The sequence below is a fragment of the Xyrauchen texanus genome, chromosome 32, assembly GCF_025860055.1.
Source record: "Xyrauchen texanus isolate HMW12.3.18 chromosome 32, RBS_HiC_50CHRs, whole genome shotgun sequence".
NCBI classification, from domain to species: Eukaryota; Metazoa; Chordata; class Actinopteri; order Cypriniformes; family Catostomidae; genus Xyrauchen; species Xyrauchen texanus.
The window spans coordinates 3,496,278-3,506,318 of NC_068307.1; positions in this window are offsets into that span (position 1 = coordinate 3,496,278).

Below are 10,041 nucleotides of genomic sequence, written 5' to 3' on the forward strand. Positions count from 1 at the left end.
CCTGAACCACAAGGTACATTTTTTTAGCTGTCTTCTTGATCATTAATATATAGATTTCTTTAGAAATGAAATAAATTACAGGCTTTACCAATCTTGTGTGAAACCTCACAGAAGCGAATGGTCCCAATCTGTAAATGTTAAAATACTCACTGTTTCAAAAGTAAATTCTAGAGACTGTTGTGTGTGAAAATCCCAGAAGATCAGCAGTTACAGAAATACTCAAACCAGCCCAACTGGCAATCAATCATGCCACGCTCCAAAATCACTGAGATAAAATTTTCCCCCCATTCTGATGGTTGATGTGAACATCGACAGAAGCTCCTGACCCTTATCTGCATGATTTTATGCACTGCTGCCACATGAATTACTCACCAAACCCAATTACTATGGATTAAGAAAGTGAAAGAAAGTGAAAAGAAAGAAAAAGAGACAAAAGAAAAGTTAAAATTTTCTTTCTTTCTGACCTTTTACTTGATGGTTGCAGCACTTGACATATTATAAGCCATTCAATATATATATATATATTTTGTTGCAGAAAATGCTATAAATGTGTGAAACCAACATGGACACAATGACTACATTTCTTCTAAATGCCTTCTGAACTAAATATTTTAAAGATTTAATATTTTTTATCAATTTGGACAAACTTACGTGTCAACAACCCCTTTATTATTGTGAAAAATGACTCGCACTGTGATAAGAAAGATTTCAGTCATATTGTGTGTGTTGCAGCAATAGCACAAAGACAGATTAAGATGCTGTCCGGAGAGATGGGGTCTCAGAATCATACCCCACATTAACATCAGGACCAAGACGAGCAAGACAGGGGCGCAGGGTTCTCCACGGCAGATCCAACCTCAGAACGGATATGACCACCTGTGCCCGCTCGCATAGTTTTCTGGTGCTGTGATTAACTTGATACTGGAAGAACCGCGAGACCAGTTCAGGCCCCAGTTTGACATATGCCCCGCAGTTACTGCCCTCTTAATAGTAGTTAGAAGCAGAAAAAATAGTGATCACCTTTAAAACAGAAAATAATACAATTGTTTACAAATGCTGGTACCAACAGAAGAGGGCGCTACTGGAACTGTTTAACATATTTCTGTCTTTTGTAATCATCACTAAATCATAACAAATGTTAATATGAGATAATAGATTTTATGCTCGGCAGTCGTCCGCTCATAAGTCTCTTGATTACACTCATGTGATCAGATAAGCAGACAGAGGCCGTGTTTCTACAGCATGGAAGGATAAGGACTGCAGACATTCAGATTTGGTACAGACACCAAAACAACATGTATTAGATTAATTGTCAGCATCAGCTGCATCATGACCTGTAGTCATGGAGTTACAATATATAAAACAATAATTATTATGGGTCAATGATGTGACACTCATTTTTTTCCATCTAAATATATGTTAGCCTATATTATTTTTGTGTTCAGGTTCAATTTAATTCTCAAAATAAGAGTAATGCGATTATGTTCTTGTAATGGCAGAGAAATTAATTTCCTTCTGATTCATACATTTTAACACAACCAGGCATTACAGGGATCCAGACTGCAATCCAGTTTGTGTCAGTGATTAAACTCATATAAAACAGCCCCAACATTGTAAACAGCATTGACAAAGACATCGGAGAAAACACTGTGTCATGCACTAACTATATGCATTATGGTATTTTGGCAGAAATGTTTTTATGGGTCTGGGTAGCTCAGCGAGTATTGACACTGACTACCACCCCTGGAGTCATGAGTTTGAATCCAGGGTGTGCTGAGTGACTCCAGCCAGGTCTCCTAAGCAACCAAATTGGCCCGGTTGCTAGTGAGGGTAGAGTCACATGGGGTAACCTGCTCGTGGTTCGTGATCAGTGCTGGACTGGTAATCTGGCATACCGGGCATTTTCCCGGTGGGCCGATGCATTTTGGGGCCGATCAGGGGCGGACTGGCCATCGGGAGAACCGAGCGGGTTGGTGGGTTGGCCATGAAACGGGCCGAATGGGCCACAATAAGCTAAAATGAGCTGCCGAGTTATGCAGAACGGACCACAAAACGATGCCTCGATATGCAGAAAAGGAGAGCAAACAACCCCCCACAGCACACACTTCCCAGTCCAGCCCTGTTCGCGATTAGTGGATCTCACTCACAATGGGGCAATGGGGGTAAGTTGTGTGTGGATCGCGGAGAGTAGCACATGTTTAGGCTACTGCTTTTCATGACAAAGTTGCCATAGTTTGTACATTTTTAATCATCGATTGACATCGTCTGGCGCACATGTTTCTTCCTCCAGCTCAGAAACTCCAGTCCTCTGTGGAGGACTATCACCACTGGTTGAATCAATCTGCACCCAATCCGATTGGTTTAGCGTTCCATGACGCTGAAGCATTTCCGATGATGTCATCTGATCCAGAAAAGCTAACGTGTTTGTAGCCAGATAGCAAGATGCTGTGTGCGCATTGTGCTTCGTGTGGATGATCTAAGCATCCGATTACTTTGTGTGTGGGCTCGTTTTAAAGATAATGGCCTCCTCTAAGTAACTGTATGTGATTTTATGTTCTGTTTATTTTTTGTGAAGTTATATTTGAAAAGCGAGCAACACCTGTTTGCATTAAACACGTATGTCAAAGACATATATTTGGCCATTACTCGCTATATTTTTTGTCTGTGAGTAAAACAAATGGGCTGGTTGTATTCTAATCTTGAAAGCTTTCCAACAACATATGACACATGGCTTTTTGATTAGTTTGATGCTTTTAGCGATTACAATATGTACAGTGCAAAAATGTTTATTATTAACAAAACTGAAAACTTGTGATTTATCTACAAATGCGACTTGTTAAGTTTTGGTCATAATGTCTACATGCATTGGAAAATAGAGCTTCTAAGATTTCAAACGACACCTATTTTGTCTTGGTCAAGACTGTAGTTGTTCATATTTTGATAATTATTATTCTCACGGGCATCAAAGCTTAAGGAGTTAAAGAGGGAGGTGTATATTTTGTTTTGGTGGTTGTCACATCTAAGAAATATTCAATGGAGTAAAAAGTGTGACAACTAGCCCCGGTCTCCCCTTCAATTAATGTGCAATTAAACTCAATAAAACCATCAGAAAAGCATTGCAGAGCCATGTGGCCAACACTAAAAAGATCTACTTTGTCTTTCAGCAGTGCTCAGGAAGTCAAGGTCAGTCTTGTCCGATATGCCACCATGAACAATAAGTACTTTGTTGTTGTGAACATTTTCTAGAGGAAGCAAGCTGAACACGTCCTGTAGAAGCTGTAGGATTTCCCTGCCATGAGCCTACTCAGAGAGAGCAGAATTATTGATTACTTACTCACCTGTTGTTCCAAACACATTTCAAATGGCGCCAAGGCGGGAGGGAGGGATGGAATGCTCTCAAGAATATAATGCATGAGTCACATGGACTACTTTTATGTTTTGTTGTGCTTTTTGGAGCTTCACAGACATGTGAACTAGCCGGGGGGCCACTAATTGCAGGGTTGGTGGTTCGATTCCTGGCCACATGACTCCACATGCCGAAGTGTCCTTGGGCAAGACACTGAACCCCAAGTTGCTCCCAATGGCAGGCTAGTGCCATCATTGGTGTGTGTGTGTGTGTGTGTAAATGAGACACAGTGTAAAGTGCTTTGGTAACCGCTAAGGTTAAAAAAGGCACTATATAAGTGCAGACCATTTACCACATTGTTGTGAACGGAAAATAGCAATACCAGGATTCTTCACAAATTCCATTTTGTGTTCCACTGAAAATAAATAACAGCATGTGTGTTTGGAATGACTTGAGGGTGAGACAACAACTGAATTCTCATTATTGTGTGAACTATCCCTTTAAGTTAAGGATGCTGTTCTGTAAATGGCCACTGGGCGGAAGTGATGTCTAAGGTTCAGAAATGCACCTGACAAGCAAAAATAAACAAACTAATATTGTATGCATTCAAATTCCTAATCCACATTAGTTAAGCGTTTTAATGAATGTTGCATAGTTAAAAATCCAAACTATACCTTATACTTCTGCATGACCTCTCTTTTGAATCCATATCTGTAAAGACTTCCAATCATCTCTTGTCTTTCTTTATTAGACTCCAGTTCAATCCACTTCTAAATGTGTAAATGCATGATGTATCATGCTACCTGAGGGTCATGATACTGTCTTCATGATTTCCTCTGTTCAGGTGCATATGGTCCGGGTAGAGGAGCAGGAAGGCAATCAGAATGATTATGATCTCCATAGATTTCTTCCCTCTATCCACAACATCTCCATTGAAAATGTAGGGGACCTCCGCAGAGGGAAACCAATCTGTGCAATAAGGCAGTAGATCTTGTATTAAGTCTCCAATGATACCCAAGTGACTTTAATATGATGAAATGTAATTGCTATAGATGATATGCAACATTTAATAAAAAAATCTGCATTTACTTTGTAAAATAAAAGCAGCAGGTCATCCAGTCTAATATGCAAATCGCCTGTGTGAAAGAGAGACTTTTACAAATCACAGCTGTATATCATTGCAGGAAATTAAATGTTGGTATCAGTGATGAAAATAAAACATAAACAGCCTTTACAATGTTATGATGCAATCTCTTTAAAAGTGTTCCAAGATGGGAATCCAGTTATTCATGCATGCTTTTTTGTACTAATTGACTCTGGAGCGCTGTTGAGTCTGAAATGATGCAGGTTGTCTGTGAGGAACCCATTGAGGTACACTGAAGTGCTTCATGAATTGCAAAATAAATAAGCACTCATTTATTCATGGTGTCATCACTATTTCTCATGCAAGATTTAAGAAACACTAAGCAGTCACACAGTGCTTCAATCCATCAGAGCAGGATTTTATAGAAGTAATAGGCTTTTTCGATGACAAATCTAGTGTTGCACAAAATATACATTGTCTTATAGCAGATAGTGATCTCTTTGGCATAGGATGTGGACCGGTATATGATGTTTGGCATCTGTTTTAAGAACTTCGTTGTTTTGTGTAGAAGCTGCAGAACATATTTCCCATGAAGAGTCTGAAAATGAGATACACTGACAGACTTTGAAAGCTGCACTCACTCATTTTTTCCACATTAAAACGTTTTACCCCAAAATAAATGCAGTATTTTTAGTTTCAAATTAATTATGAAACACGTGTCACATGAGAAGAAGACTCTAGTTATATCAGTAACCTTAAAAAATGGTTTTATTCTACATGGAGAGGGTCCCCTCATGTGGGCTGCCATGTTAGAATCACATGACCAGTTGAATACTACTGTGTTTGAATGATGTTGCATCCAGGCCACTAGGTATCACTGTAAATCCAAGATGAAATATTACGGAGTGCACCTTTAAAATAATAATACATGTCTGTAAATTGTTTGTAAATCTGTTCTTATGTGAACTGCCACATTGAACTGAATGCATTTGTTGGTATATTGTTTTTCCTGTTATAAACAGCAATCTAACTTCATTTTGTGTAATTTTTGAATGTAAAAAAAATATTTGAAAATGAGTGCATTTACATGCACACTGATATGCTGACTACTCCCAAAAATCAGCTTATTTAAAAAAAATCTGACAAAGCACCAAAAAAACCAAAAACAAACTTGTTAATATGACATTTGAAATAATCGAGTAATTCTCTGCGTTTGACATCAAACTGTGAAGAGGCATGCACTCAACATGTGTGCACATTGGATGAGCCGGTGAGACCACCAGTAAAGGTGTTTATATGCCACAAGAATCAGTGTAATGGGCAAAAATCTACCCATACCGCCTTTTTTGATTTTACACTCTTATTTTATCCCCATTTTGCCCAATTTGGAATGCCCAATTCCCATTACTCAGTAGATCCTCATGGTGGTGACTCACCTCAATCCAGGTGGGGAGGACAAGTCTCAGGTGCCTCTGCTTCTGAGACCGATCTTATCACGTGACTTGTTATGCATGACACAACGGAGACTCACAACATGTGGAGGCTCATGCTACTCTCCACGATCAACACACAACTCACCACACGCCCCATTGAGAGCGAGAACCACTAATCGCGACCACGAGGAGGTTACCCCATGTGACTCTACCCTCCCTAGCAACCGGGCCAATTTGGTTGCTTAGGAGACCTGGCTGGAGTCACTCAGCACACCCTGGATTCAAACCGCTGCAGGACTCTGGCATGACAATCTGCTCGTACTTTAACTGTCTGGCCTCCTCAGTTAAAGGGTCACCCACCGAGTCCAGGAGGTGAGAGATCAAGTCTGGGGGAAGGAGTTAATGGTGACTGTCGCGAGTATAATAAAAGCAGTAAATCATGATGCGGATATGAATTGGTGTCGCATACTGACATGTCCTGCAGTGTGACATGCTATATTACATCTAAAACTCTTTTATACAGCATTTTATAATTATTATACCTGCAGTTTTATGACCTCATATTAACTGAGAGACTCCTTTAAAAGTTCCTGCATATGACAAATTGTTTTTGTTTTTTTTAAAGGAAATTAATAGATTTCATTAGTGTCAAGTCAAAGACCAAACAAAGAAAATACTGAGTGCATCTTTAAACAATCTAGTGATGCCAAAATGTGTTTAAAATGATGAGGAAAAACTTCATTTAGTGACCAGTTAAAATAGAGACACGATTCATATACATTTCACAGTGCTCTACAGTAGCTAACTGAAAGTGGCGGCACTACTAAAGTAATTTTTCAGTAGTGTTACAGTAGCTCAGCTATTGCTATTTTTACAATGGTGTCGATTTTCCATTAACGAGCTACATTGTCCAACAAGGAGCCGAAAGAGTAATCAAACACACTCCCCTAAACCGTCCTCTCTCACTCATGTAGCGCTGGGAAATCTGAATCATTTAAGTGAGTCAGTTCGTTCTGACGGTTCATGTAAAGGAACTAGTTCACATAAATTATTAACTTTTTCTCTAGAGCCCCCACATAATCTGAAAGGGACTTTACGTTTTTTAAAGTTAACCATTTAGTGTATTGCTGCTATTAATAACGGAGGGCAAGGTGGCAATTTTTTTTCCGAAATATTTTTGGGGTTATTATGGTTTTAGTGTACAAATACCAAAATGTAACTTTGGTTACTGTTGTAAAACTATGGCTTTACCATAGTAGTAACCATTAAAGGTTTTTTTTTTTTTTTCAGAAATTTTTACTATAGTAATATTGTAGTCATCATGACTGTTGTAGCAGTGGGGGAGCTAGGGGGTGGCCAGGGGTGGCCGTGGCCACCATTGACCAAAGCCTGGCCACACCATTGGCCACTCCACTCACAATTGCCGTTTTAGTAATTTCTTTGCTCATTTTTTGACACAGTTTAGGTCTTTAGAGGTGAAATCATCTCTGTACAAACTTAACATTTGCCCACACCAAGGTCGCCAAACCTCTCCGTCCCGGGTTAGGATTAGGGGTTAGAGTTAGGTTTTGGGGTAAGGGTTGGGTTGGGTTAGGATTAGGGGTTAGAGTTAGGTTTTGGGGTAAGGTTTGGGTTAGGATTAGGGGTTAGAGTTAGGTTTTGGGGTAGAGGTTGGGTTAGGATTAGGGGTTAGAGTTAGGTTTTGGGGTAAAGTTTGGGTTAGGATTAGGGGTTAGAGTTAGGTTTTGGGGTAAGGTTTGGGTTAGGATTAGGGGTTAGAGTTAGGTTTTGGGGTAAGGGTTGGGTTGGGTTAGGATTAGGGGTTAGAGTTAGGCTTTGGGGTTAGAGTTAGGTTTTGGGGTAAGGTTTGGGATTAGATGGGTTAGAGTTAGGTTTTGGGGTAAGGGTTGGGTTGGGTTAGGATTAGGGGTTAGAGTTAGGCTTTGGGGTTAGAGTTAGGTTTTGGGGTAAGGTTTGGGTTAGGATTAGGGGTTAGAGTTAGGTTTTGGGGTAGGGGTTGGGTTAGGATTAGGGGTTAGAGTTAGGTTTTGGGGTAGGGGTTGGGTTAGGATTAGGGGTTAGAGTTAGGTTTTTGGGGTAAGGGTTGGGCTAGGATTAGGGGTTAGAGTTAGGCTTTGGGGTAAGGGTTAGGATTAGGGGTTAGTGTTAGGTTTTGGGGCAAGGGTTAGGATTAGGGGTTAGAGTTAGGTTTTGGGGTAAGGGTTGGGATTAATGATTGGAGTTAGGCTTTGGGGTAAGGGTTGGGTTGGGTTAGGATTAGGGGTTAGAGTTAGGTTTTGGGGTAAGTGATTGGGATTAGTGGTTAGAGTTAGGTTTTGGGGTAAGGGTTGGGTTAGGATTAGGGGTTAGTGTTAGGTTTTGGGGTAAGGGTTGGGTTAGGAGTAGGGGTTAGAGTTAGGTTTTGGGGTAAGTGTTGGGATTAGTGGTTAGAGTTAGGTTTTGGGGTAAGGGTTGGGTTAGGATTAGGGGTTAGTGTTAGGTTTTGGGGTAAGGGTTGGGTTAGGAGTAGGGGTTAGAGTTAGAGTTAGGTTTTGGGGTAAGGGTTAGGTTTGGGTGTAAAGTTAACTGTGTAACTACAAATGTAATTAAATGCAACAACATGTATTTACATAATAAGTACGTTGTATTAAATGTTTAAGTACATAGTAGTTAAGGCCACCTAATATAAAGGTCCTTTTTTTTTGGCAGAAATAATGGTTTTACTATAGTAAAATCATAGTAAACATAACTATTCTAGGCTAAACATGTCTATTTTATTTTATTATTATAGGCAGAAACTTTGTTTTCACTAGTAATGTTGTAGATTTAGGGTCAGGGTTTTACTATAGTACTATTATAGTAACTGTGAAAAAACACCATGTTTTTTTGTGTGTTTTATTTACCATGGTTAATCTTGTGGTTACTATGGTTTTAATACAAATACCATGGGTGAACTATGGTAAGTATAGTAAAACCATGGTAAATGTATCACAAGGGAATGCAAAACTATTTCAGAAAATCTATTTCCAATCATTCCTCTAAGGGGCTTCATAATTTATCACTATATTTTGATTCAGTTATACAAAGTAGTTTTATTAATAACAAATGTATGTTAAATTTAATGCTGTAACCCTTAAATGTCTCCCTAATTAATATAAAATATTTTCTTCAATAAACAGCTTCAAAGATACGTTTTGTTAGTAGCTTGTAGTGCAGCTAACTACTTTTTTAAAAGAGTACCTTGACTGTAGTTTAACTACTTTAAGTTATGTGATGATTGGTTGTAATGTCATAGGGTAACAGAGGGGGTCAGTAGTGGTGGCGGGAGGTAATGGAGATACATACGGCATGGATGAATAAAAACACAGATAAAAATGTTCATGAAAAGATGCAGTTTATTTCATGCACAACAATGAACAAAACATAGTGGAGGACACAGATCTGTGTGAAACATTCTTTGTTGGTATGGTTAACTGTGAAGATGAAACAGAAAAACAAGTCAATGCTGTCAGAGAGGATAAGTGGACAGCACCATTGGAGATAAATGGGACTATAATAACAATGAAACTGGACACTGGAGCAAAGGCAAACCTGATCAGCACATCTGACATCAAAGTGATGAAAGTGAAACCAAAAATACACAAAGAAATGACAGAGTTGAAAGACTACAATGGACAGAAAATAAAGTGTTTAGGTACATGCAGGCTGAAAGTGACTGTAAAAGAAAAAGTACACCACCTATTCTTCTCTGTTGTTGCTGAGGACCTTGATTCACTACTGGGTGATAAAGCCTGTGAGAATTTGGGGCTGGTGAAAAGAGTGTATTGCCTCAACACAGCCGCAAGTACACCAAGTGACACTGTTGACTCTATAACACAGAACTATGAAGATGTTTTTAGAGGTTTTGGTGCACTGCCCTTCACATATAAAATCCAGTTAAAAGAAAATGCACAACCAGTTGTGCATGCTGCACGAAGAGTTCCAGCACCACTGAGAGACCGTTTAAAAAAGGAACTGGACAGGATGACGATGTTGGGTGTGATAAAGAAAGTTGAAGAACCAACCGACTGGGTCAACTCCATGGTGTCATAAAGAAAAGAATGGCGACCTGAGGATATGTATGGACCCAAAGGATCTGAATGAGAACATTAGGCGTGAGCATTTTCAGATACCCAAGC